The sequence below is a fragment of the Orycteropus afer genome, unplaced genomic scaffold (genome assembly GCF_000298275.1).
Source record: "Orycteropus afer afer isolate SDZICR_OR568_19922 unplaced genomic scaffold, OryAfe1.0 scaffold00703, whole genome shotgun sequence".
NCBI lineage: Eukaryota > Metazoa > Chordata > Mammalia > Tubulidentata > Orycteropodidae > Orycteropus > Orycteropus afer.
Window position 1 is genome coordinate 482,051 of NW_006922290.1, and position 11,437 is coordinate 493,487.

The following is an 11,437-nucleotide window of genomic DNA, read 5'->3' on the forward strand; positions in this document are numbered from 1 at the left end:
TTCTGCCTCTAGGAGGCCTCCTTTTGAGCCCAGCAGGGTGGTCAAACTAGCCAATCATAGCATCAGAACTCTAAGCACCTGAGAGAGAGTGGGCACCTCCCAGAACATTGTTTTGTGCCTCTCCCAACAGAAATACTCCAAGTGGATAACTTCAGCAATGAGGAGCTCCTCAGTTGCTCATAGAAAATCTCACCTTGGAGTTTACAAAGACTTAATGGTTAGAAAAGCCACACTAAGTAATTTACTACACCGCAGTCTTTGAATTAGGTTTATTTAAAATAGTAAGATCTAAGAAATGTGTCTAATAACCATTATTGCTATTTAGAATAAAAAGAAAGATGCAAGTTTTGGTTATAATTGTTTCTAAGTACTTGAAGTATCATGGATATGACCATACTAAATTCCTGGGACAGGTAAGTGGTAATGGAAAATTTGAGATTACCATATTCAACATATATAAGACTCTAGTGTATATTGACTTCCCAGTAAAACCTCAGTGGAATTTAAAATGCTTAAATACCCAAAAGAATACATGGCATACTGGTTAATGTTAATAAACAAGAAGATAAAAAAGGAACGAATGATGGCTACAGAAGTTAAGTGATAATTTAGCAACTGTTTGCCTCAACTGTTCATTTCTTGGGGTGGAATTTATTTTTATAAAAAAAATCTAATATGTTTTTTAGTTGATCTAAGTAGCATATTGGATGTTATTTGCTATTTCATAATATGTAGTAGGTTCCATTTGTCTAGTAAACCTCAGCCTTTTGGACTTTGTAACCTCAAAAAGGGTAATTAATTTCTGCTGGGGGTAATTCCAAATTATTCATATTAACCAGATATAAAAGGACTAATATATGCCAATAATGTATTAAATTTTGTGAGAAGCAAAGCTACCAGTGGAGCCATGCATGCTTTTTATCTTCTAACAATTCCCACCCGATAGGTGTATTATATAGGAGAGCAGTTTATAATCAGAGATTGCTTAGTATAAAAGCCTTTTGTTTTTATATTGATAAAGAATATAGATTTTTTTAGGTCTGATTAAGGTTAAATCAGTATCTATTTCCTGTTCACCTTCTCCAGCGTTCACACAAACGCAACAAGGAAAATAAAAAATACACCATACTCTCTACCTATATGACTCACTCCTCATATGAAGCAAAGCTAAGAAGATCAATACATACCCAAACAATAAAATATATTCAAAGGCTGCTTAAGTAACTGAATTCTAGCAGAAACCACATGGAAAGAAGGGAAGAGAAAACATGGAATATTGTGAATGCCCAGTAGTGGCAGAACTCATATTCTGACAGTAAATTGTACTTCCTAAAGCTGAGGGTTCATTTTTGAGGTATAAAAGCATTATCCATGTTTTTTGGCAAGCCTCATGGGAATTGGGGTAAGCGGGCTAGGACAGAAGTCCTCCCTGATGTGATTTGGTTTAGCAAAGGACCCATATTTGAATAAAGCATTCTGTCTCTTTAATATCAGGTAATGGGACAGTCTTTTGGTTTTCGAGCCTGTAAAGATAACCTGTACTTCATCTCCACTCATATTCCTGAACCTTCAAATAGCTGGTCTAGCAAAATTCAGTTCATTTCAGTGATAAACAATTTATAAATAATTGGCTTAGCACTAATAAAACAAATATTAAGAAGAGATAAAAACAAGCTGCAAAGTTTAGCAATAAATTTGAGTCAAACACAAATTCTAACTCGTGATGATCCTATGTGTGCAGAGTAGAACTACTTTATAAGGTTTTCAAAAAAAATGACCTTTCAGAAGCATGTCACCAGGCCTGTTTTCCAAGTGCCTCTGGTGGGCTAGAACCACAGCCTTTTGGCATGCAGTCAAGCACTTAACAATTTGTGTCACCCAGGGACCCCATGTACAGAGTATACACACATATACACACACAAAAAAATGGCACAAATCAAATGAATCTTGACCTTAAATTTTTTTGTAAACAATTTAAGTGTTCACTTCTTTGAAAGAAAACTGAAAAGTAGAAATGTTTTTTAAAAAAAACTGTGGGAAAATTTGGGAATGGGTTTTCTCTGTTATATTCAGATGCTGTTATCAGTGTAGGGTGTGTTTTAAGCCAGTCACATATAAGAGCGAAAAAGTGCTGATTAGACATAGAGAAAGTAGTAGAGATGGGGAAAGATGCCGTGCCATATGAAGATCACCAAGGAGCCAAGGAGTAGAAAAGGAAGAGACAAGGACCTTCCCCCACAACCAACAAAGAGAAAAAATTCCTGTAGAGCTAGGACCGTGAATTCAGACTTCTAGCCTCCTAAGTGAGAGAAAATAAATTTCTGTTTATGAAAGAAAAAAAAAAGCAGGAAAAAATGTCACAACAACCAGAATAAATGAATTTTGAGCTAGCAAAACCCAGGAAAGAAGAAAGCAGCAAACTAGTTTTTAAAGTTGGAGCACAAAGGCAAATAGACACTTCAGGAAACTCAATAGAGGATTTAGAGGATACAGCAGGAAAAGTAGAATGAAACCGAAATAAAGAAGAAGAAAAAGAAATCCTCACAGCTCGACCAGTAAGTAACATTATCATGATAAATGGAGAAAAGATTGGAGTTGTCAAGGATTTCATTTTACTTGGACCCACAATCAACATTCATAGAATATCAGTCAAGAAATCAAACCATGTACTGCACTGGGAAATCTGCTGAAAAAGATCTCTTTAAAGTGTTAAAGAGGAAAGGTGTCACTTTGAGAATTATGGTGCACCTGACCCATGCCATGGTATCACTTCATATGCATGTGAAAGGTGGACAGTGAATATGGAAGACCAAAGAGCAATTGATGCTTTGGAATTACTTTGTTGGTGAAGAATATTGAATGTACAATGCACTGCCAGAAGAACGAACGAATTTGTTTTGGAAGAAGTATAGCCAGAATGCTGTTTGGAAGTGAAGATGTCAAGACTTCATTTCGTGTACTCTGACATATAATCAGGAGAAGACCAGTCCCTGGAGAAAGGTCATCATGCTCAGTAAAGTGAAGGGTCAGCAAAAAAGAGGAAGACCATCAACAAGATGGATTGACATAGTAGTGGCTGGAACAATGGGCTCAAATACAGCAGTGATTGTGAGGATGGCTCAAGATCGGGCAGTGTTTCGTTTTGTTGTACATGGGGTTGCTTTCAGTCAGAACCAACTTGACAGCACCTAACAACAACAACAAGGAGAGCTTAAGGAGAAAATATTATCAATAGAAGGTAGGTAGTTATGTATATGAAATGTATGTAAAATTATGGTTTCTGAAAAGTTTAAAGGAAGAGGATAAGTATTTGAAATTATAATTCAGTACATTCATGAAAACTGTCTGAAATAAAAAGTGAATCTTTATATTCAAAGCGCACAGTATAATGTTGGAAAAAAGAACTCAAAATGGTCAAAATTCAGACATATTCTAGCAAAGTTAATGTTTATCAAGAATGAATCTTTTGCTAGGAGGAAAGACCTGGCAGTCTACTTCCAAAAGGTCAGCCAGTAGAAACCCGAAGGAGCACAACAGCCCGATCCACCACCAATCACGGGGACAACTCAGACCGGGCAGCAATGTGTTCTGTGGTGTGTGGGGCCAACTCGATGTCAGTTAACAACCACAACATGACATAGGTACGATGTGAAACAGCGTGAAATGAGACACAAAGACAGAAAGGAACTTACTGCCCCAGGTCACACAACCAGTTGGAGGCAGAGTCCAGACTCAAACTCAGGAGGTCTGTCTCCAGGCTCTGTGTTCATAACCTCACTGTGTGGCCCAGGTACACCCACACACACACACACCCTCCTCCTGAAATCCCAATCCCGAGCACCCAGGATGGATCGTCCACCATAATTGTTTATTTCTGTTGTCACACTACATTCAGCTGTCAGCCCTGTGAGGGCAGGGCAGCACCTGGCTCAGTGCTCAGCACTAAGGCAGCATGTGTCCAAGGAAGGATGGAAGAAAGAAGCAGGGGTCAAGCCAGAGCCATCTGATGAGAATCAATACCCACAATTCTCTCAACTCCAAGCCCCCGGGGTATCACGACTCTCTCCAAACCATCTCACCCACTCATGGCTTTTGTCACCTGGGGTTCCCCTACTGTGTGGGTGGAGGGGCAATTAGGGGGCACCCTGGAACCCAGGTGAGGAGAGGGAATCCAGGCCACACCCCACAAGCAGTGAGGTGGGAAGGCAGAGAGGACAGAAAAGGCAAAGGGGACCAGAATAAATCAAGGCAGCTGCAGGGATCCAGGTAAGGGTGGTTGGAGGGGTCCCAACAGCTAAGGGAGACAAACTTGTCTTTCGGTTTGTCCTGCTGTGGTGAAGTGTTGCTGTAAGTCTTAAGGCTGTGCCACTGGTGTTTCAAACCCAGTGGGGTGCATGTGGTGCACAGGTATCAGCCTGGCTTGCAAACTGAGACAGATTAGAAAGAATTGGCCAGGGAAAACCTTATGAATAGCAGAGAAACACTATCTGTTACATTACTGTGCAACTTTATGAATAGTCCGGAAACATTGTCCAATATAGAGGAGGAAGATGAGTCTAGCTTAGAAAGCTCTCAAAGTAGGCCTGGGCAAGAGCTGCATTATCAGAGTAAAATCAGCCTTACTCATATGGATAAGGTAAAGCTTTCAAGACCTCCATTTGCAGACGTGGCACCACTCAAATTGAGGAGAAACAGTGGCAAACATGCATTAATAATCGGAACACAGAATATACAAAGTATGAATCTAGGAAAATTGGAAGTTGTCAAAAATGAAATGGAACGCATAAAGATTGGTATCCTAGGCATTTGTGAGCTGAAATGGACTGGTTTGGGCCATTTTGAATCAGACAACCATATGATCTATTATGCCAGGAACAACAGTTAAAGAGGAATGGTGTGGCATTCATCATCACAAAGGATGTTTCAAGATCTGTCAGTGATAGGATAATATCCATACACCTACAAGGAAGACCCGTTAATACAACTAATATTCAAATTTATGCACCAGCCACCAAAGCCAAAGATGAGAAAACTGGAGACTTCTACAAAATTCTGCAATCTGAAATTGAGCGAACATGCAATCAGGATGTATTAATTATCACTGGGGACTGGAATGCAAAAGTTGGAAACAAAGAAGGAATCACCAGTAGTTGGAAAACTTGGCCTTGATGTCAGAAATAATGCTGGAACTCGCATGGTCGAATTTTGCAAGACCAATGACTTGTTCATTGCAAACACCTTTTTTCAACAACACAAACAGCAGCTGTACATGTGGACTTCACCAGATGGAACACACAGGAATCAATTTGACTGCTGTGCCAAGAAGCGGTGGAAAAGCTCAATATCTTCAGCCAAAACCAGGCCAGGAGCTGATTGTGGAACAGACCATCAACTGCTCATATGCAAGTTCAACTAGAAGTTAAAGACAATTAAAATAAGTCCATGAGAGCCAAAATAGGATCTACTTCCCTAGTGACACTGCCTCGGAAACCCAAGGAGGGGTTGCTGTGAGTCGGGTCTGCCTTGACAGCACATAATAACAACAACATACCCTTCTTGAATTTAGAGACCATCTAAAGAATAGATTTGATGCATTGAACACCAGTGACCGAAAACTGGAAGAATTGTGGGATGACATTAAGAGCATCATCCATGAAGAAAGCAAGAGGTCACTAAAAAGACAACAAAAGAAGAGAAGACCAAAATGGATGACAGAAGAAACTCTGAAACTTGCCCTTGAACGGAGAGTAGCTAAAGCAAATGGAAGAAATGACAAGATAAAAGAATTGAACCGAAGATTTCAAAGAGCAGCTCAAGAAGACAAAGCCAATTACTATAATGAAATACGCAAAAACCCGGAGTTTGAAAACCAAAAGGGAAGAACACGCTCGGCATTTCTCAAGCTGAAAGAATTGAAAGAATTTAAGCCTGGAGTTGCAATAGTGAAAGATTCTAAGGGCAAAATATTGAATGATGCAGGGAACATCAAAAGAAGATGGAAAGCATACACAGAGTCACTGTACCAAAAAGAACTGGTTGATCTTCATCCCTTTCAGGAGGTGGCATATGATCTAGAACCAATGGTATTGAAGGAGGAAGTCGAAGCTGCGATGAAGGAATTGGCAAAGAACAAGGCTCCGGGAATTGACGGAATACCCATTGAGATATTTCAACAAACAGATCCCACAGTGGAGGCAATCACTTGGTTATGCCAAGAGATTTGGAAGACAGCTACCTGGCCAACTGACTGGAAGAGATCCATATTTGTGCCCATTCCAAAGAAAGGTGATCCCACAGATTGTGGAAATTATAGAACAATATCATTAATATCGCATGCAAGTAAGATCTTAAAGAAGGTAATTCAAAAACGGTTACAGCAGTATATTGACAGAGAACTTGCAGAGGTACAAACTGGATTCAGAAGAGGACATGGAACAAGGGATATCATAGCTGTTGTCAGATGGATCTTGGCTCAAGGCAAAGAATACCAGAAAGACGTTTACTTGTGTTTTATTGACTGTGCAAAAGCATTTCATTGTGTGAATCATGGCAAATTATGCATAACATTGAGAAGAATGGGAATTCCCAAACACTTGATTGTACTCATGAGGAACCTGTACCTTGACCAGGAGGCTGTCTTTCGAATGGAACAAGGGGACAGTACATGGTTTAAAATCAAGAAAGGAGTGCATCAGGGTTGTATCTTTTCCCCACACTTAATTCAGTCTATATGCTGAGCAAATAATCCGAGAAGCTGGACTATATGAAGAAAAACGTAGCATCAGGATTGGAGGAAGAATCATTAACAACCTGAGATATGCTGATGATACAACTTTGCTTGCTGAAAGTGAGGATGACTTGAGGTACTTACTGATGAAGATTGAGGAACACAGTCTGCAGTATGAATTACATCTCAATATAAAGAAGACAAAAATCCTCACATCTGGACCAATAAGCAGCATCACGATAAATGGAGAAAAGATTGAGGTTGTCAAAGAATTCGCATTGCTTGGTTCTAAAATTGACGCCAATGGAAGCAGCAGTCAGAACATTAGACGACGTGTAGCACTGGACAAGTTGGCTGTGAAGGAACTTTTCTTAAATGCTGAGGAGCTAGGATGTCTCCTTGAGGACTAAGGTGCACCTGACACAGTCCATGATATTTCCAGTCGCTTCGTATGCATGTGAGAGCTGGACGATGAATAAGGAAGACCGAAGAAGAGTTGATGCTTTTGAGTTGTGCTGGCAAAGAATGCTGAAGGTACCATGGATTTCCAAGGGAACTAACAGGTTGTCCTGGAGGAAGTGTGGCTGAGATGCTCCTTGGAAGCGAGGATGACTAGACTTCATCTCACCTACTTTGGTCATGTTGTCGGAGGAGACCATTCCCTGGAGAAGGTTGTCATGCTTAGTAGGGTGGAGGGTCGATGAAAGAGGGGGAAGGCCTTCATCAAGATGGATTGACACAGTGGCTGCGACGATGGGCTCAAGTATAGCAAGGATCACGGTGCTGGCGCAGGATTGGGCGGTGTTTCGTTCTGCTGTGTATGGGGTTGCTATGAGTTGGAAACAACTCGACGGCACCTAACAACAACAACTGAGGGCCTGACCCCATGCTGGCAGGCTGTGGGAGTGGGCAGCAGGCCCATGGTGCTCTAGCAGCTGGGACTGCAGCTGCTAGCCCAGCCTCCTGGTGCCCCATACCTGCCCCAGCTGGGCCCTGCTGCCACCATTCCCCCACCCCATGACACAGCAGAATGTGAAATGGGATTTGGCCCCTGCTGCTGGGACTGAACACCTGCTCTCTCCCTGCAAAACCACCATCCCAGGGGGCTGGCATCCTTCCCGAAAGCAGCCATGGATGCCTGAACTGAATCTGAGTAACTGGTAATGCCCACACTGCTTTGGAGCAGGGCTTTTTTATTACCCTACATCACAGAGAAAACTGTGCTTAAAGGGGCTCTTGGCCAGAAGGAGGATTACCATGATGCTAAAATGAGAGACAACTCAGAGAGATAACTAGGGGATGGTAGCAGGGTCTCAGGGTTCTGCTTACAAGTCACCTTCCGGCTTATTGATTAAAGGGTGGGAGTGCCCCACCCCAGAAGGGAGACACGTGACACCCAAGCTTGTCGCAGGTGGAGCCCTCCCTGGATTTGAACTGGAAACCCACACTTCCCCTCCCCTCAGTCCTTCTTCCCTATGCAACAACTACATAACCCACTGCCATCGAGTCGATTCCGACTCTCAGCGACCCTATTAGGACAGAATAGAACCATCCCAGAGGGTTTCCAAAGCTGTCAGCCTTTATGGAAACACTGCCACATCTTTCTTCCATGGTGTGGCTGGTGGGTTCAAACTGCTGGCCTTTTGGTTAGCAGCTAAATGCTTTAACCACTACACCACCAGAGCTCCTTCACCAACTACATGGGTACAGAAAACTCGTAAGAGAAACTTAAGAATTCTCAAGTAAGTGGTCCCATCTGTTACTGTTACTTGTTGTCCAGTCAGTTCCAACTCATGGTGACCCCACATGTGCAGAGTACAGCGTGCTCCATCAGGCTTTTAAGGCTGTGACCTTTCAGAAGCAGATCATTAGGCCCATCTTCTGAGGAGCCTCTGGGTGGGTTCCAACCACCATCCTTTCAGTAGGTGGTCAGGCACTTCTCATGTGTGCACCCAGGCCTCTTGGTTGCCCTCCCTGTTGTTGGGTGCGATCAGTCAATTCTGACTCATGTTGACATGTCATGGGACAGTCCACCCAGTACTGTTATTTGCTTAGTGTATTCCTTACAAGCAATCTACTCTTTTTACATACGTAAACTGATGTACAAATGGACCCTAAGGCAATAGAACTATTCTGCAGGATACCATAAAGGTGATGAACATCTTACATTTGTCAAAACTCGTAGTTCAAACTGTGCGACACACTGAACCCAAACCCGAACCCAAACCTGTCGCCATCAGTTCCAACTCACAGCGACCCTATAGGGCAGAGCAGAACTGTCCTATAGGATTTCCAAGGCTGCCATCTTCACAGAAGCACTATTACATCTTTCTCCTGCCGAGCAGCTGGTGGGTTCAAGCTGCCAGCCTTTCGGTTGGCAGCCAAACACATAAACACTATGCCACCGGGGCTTCTGTGCACTACAGATTTTAGTTAATAAGTATGTATCAATATTGGTTCATTAATTGTAACAAAAGTATCCCACAAAGGCAAGATGTTAACAGGAGAGAGGGCACAGAGAGGGGACTTACGGGAACACTAGTTCAAGCACAATTTTGCTGTAGACCTGAAAGTGCTCTAAAAAATATATTGTTTTTGAAAAGTGGCGGGAGGGGGGTGGGCAGAATGAATCTTTTGGGACCCAGGCCGAATTATCAAGTCATTTATAAGGAGGCGGGGGGGTGGTAAAAATTGATTTGATCGGAAAAGGAACGACTTCTGATGCTTGGTGAGCATAGAACGGAATAAAACCTGATGCGTTAAAGTCAGTGCTGACTCGTAGCAACCCTATAGGACAGAGTAGAACTGTGCACAGGATTCCGAAGGCCAGAATCATTACAGGAGCAGGCTACCATATCTTTCTCCCGCAGAGCAGCTGGTGGGTTGCAACTACTGACCTTTCATTTAGCAGAAAAGAGCTTAAGCACTGTACCATCAGGGCTCCTTAAGGATAGTTAATGTCACATTTTTCTGTTGAATGGTTCCTAACTAAGCCTAATATACCCATATGTACAATAGATAGACTTGCCACTGATAGTTGGAAGTAGACTAACCTTTTTGTAGATACTTACTGAATGGCGCCAGGAATTTCCCTCTCAGATTATCTTTTACAATGGTTCTACTCTTGTTTTCCTTCATGTGCATGATTTCTGTTCTTTTCCTCCATATTAACTTTTTTGATCAGTACTTCTATTTCTGTTTTTTAGTGATACTGTGTTCAAAACTTTTAACTACTTTAAAGGAGCCATTTTTTGTGAAGGAGAATTTGCATTCTTCTTTAAGATTATCCACATAGCGACTGTCTTTTGTGTAGATCTTCTTTCCAAACATCTTCTGCACACCAGACTTGAATGCCCTACTTTATTTTTCCAGTTATTAAGATTCAAGTCTGAATCTTAATTTTGTTTCCTATCTCAGTAATGCTTAAGCCATAAGCTTAGAATTCAACCTTTCTCCCCCATCATAACTTGCCATTCGGGCTCCTAGCCTTGTCAAACCCAAACCAAACTCATTGCCATCGAGTGGGTTCTGACTCATAGTGACCCATAGGATAGAGTAGAACCTCCCCATAGGGTTTCTAAGGCTGTAAATCTTTACAGAAGCAGACTGCTTCATTTTTCTCCCATAGAGCAGCTGGTGGGTTTGAACACCCAACATTCTGCTTAGCAGCCAAATGCCTTAGCCACTACACCGTCAGAGCTTCTAACCTCGCCAAATCCATTCTAAATAAATTCCAGACTCTTTAATAGGGCCTGTAAGACTCTATGTAACTAAGCACAATACAACACACATTACTCACTTATCTGCCCTTTACTCTTACTCTTTGCCTCTTAAACTCTAACTGTACAGGCCATCATTCAGATTCTTGCCTGCATGTACCATGTTCTTTCCCAATTCTTTACTCATTTTCTTTGCTTGGAATATTCTTTCTGTGGCTAGCTTTTTCTCATGGTTCCATCTTTCATAGCACTATAATACTGTGATATATTCCCTATAACACTTAACATAAGTTACAATTATGTATTTATTTAGGTGGCTATTTGTTTAATATTTACATAAGCCTTGCTTTGTAGCCTTAGCCTTATATATGTATATATATATATGTAGGCTTATATGAAGATGGCAGAGGGCCAAGCAACATTTCTTTCTGTTATATATAATATTGTCATGAACTAGAGCTTACTCAGTAGCACTAATAACAACAAGACATAGTCCTATGAAGTACATAACAATTTCTCTATTAGTGGATAATAATAGTAATAGCTAAGATTCAGCCCCAGGTCTTCTGGCTTCAAAATCTGGGTACTTTTCACTGAAAATATTTTGATGAATGCTTAGTCTGGCATTGTTGATATATACTGTATTTCTTTTACCACAATTATAGTATCATTGCCTAATGAACACAAAGTAGGTACTAACAGAGCACAGAAGGCTCGTACTGCCTTAGGAATTCAAAAGGAGGGAGATCATTTGGCTTGGCATTATAAAAGATTAAGCTTAATTGGGAATCTCATGAATGGAAAAGATGTAGATAGGCAGAGAGAAGAACTGACATATCTGATGAAGCGTTACCGAAAACTAAAGATGCTTTTCCTTCATCGGTAGGTGCCTTAAGTCATCCTCACTTTCAGCAAGCAAAGTTTTATCGTCTGCATATCTCAGGTTGTTAATGATTCTTCCTCCAATCCTGATACCACGTTTTTCTTCATA

The 11,437-nt window shown here is 41.4% G+C and overlaps 1 protein-coding gene across 1 annotated transcript in view; it reads left to right on the plus strand.

Annotated features, from left to right (window-relative positions):
- Nucleotides 1–11,437, plus strand: part of DLG1 (discs large MAGUK scaffold protein 1) — a 392,072-nt gene that overhangs the window by 298,988 nt on the left and 81,647 nt on the right. The gene's annotated exons all lie outside the window — the stretch shown is intronic.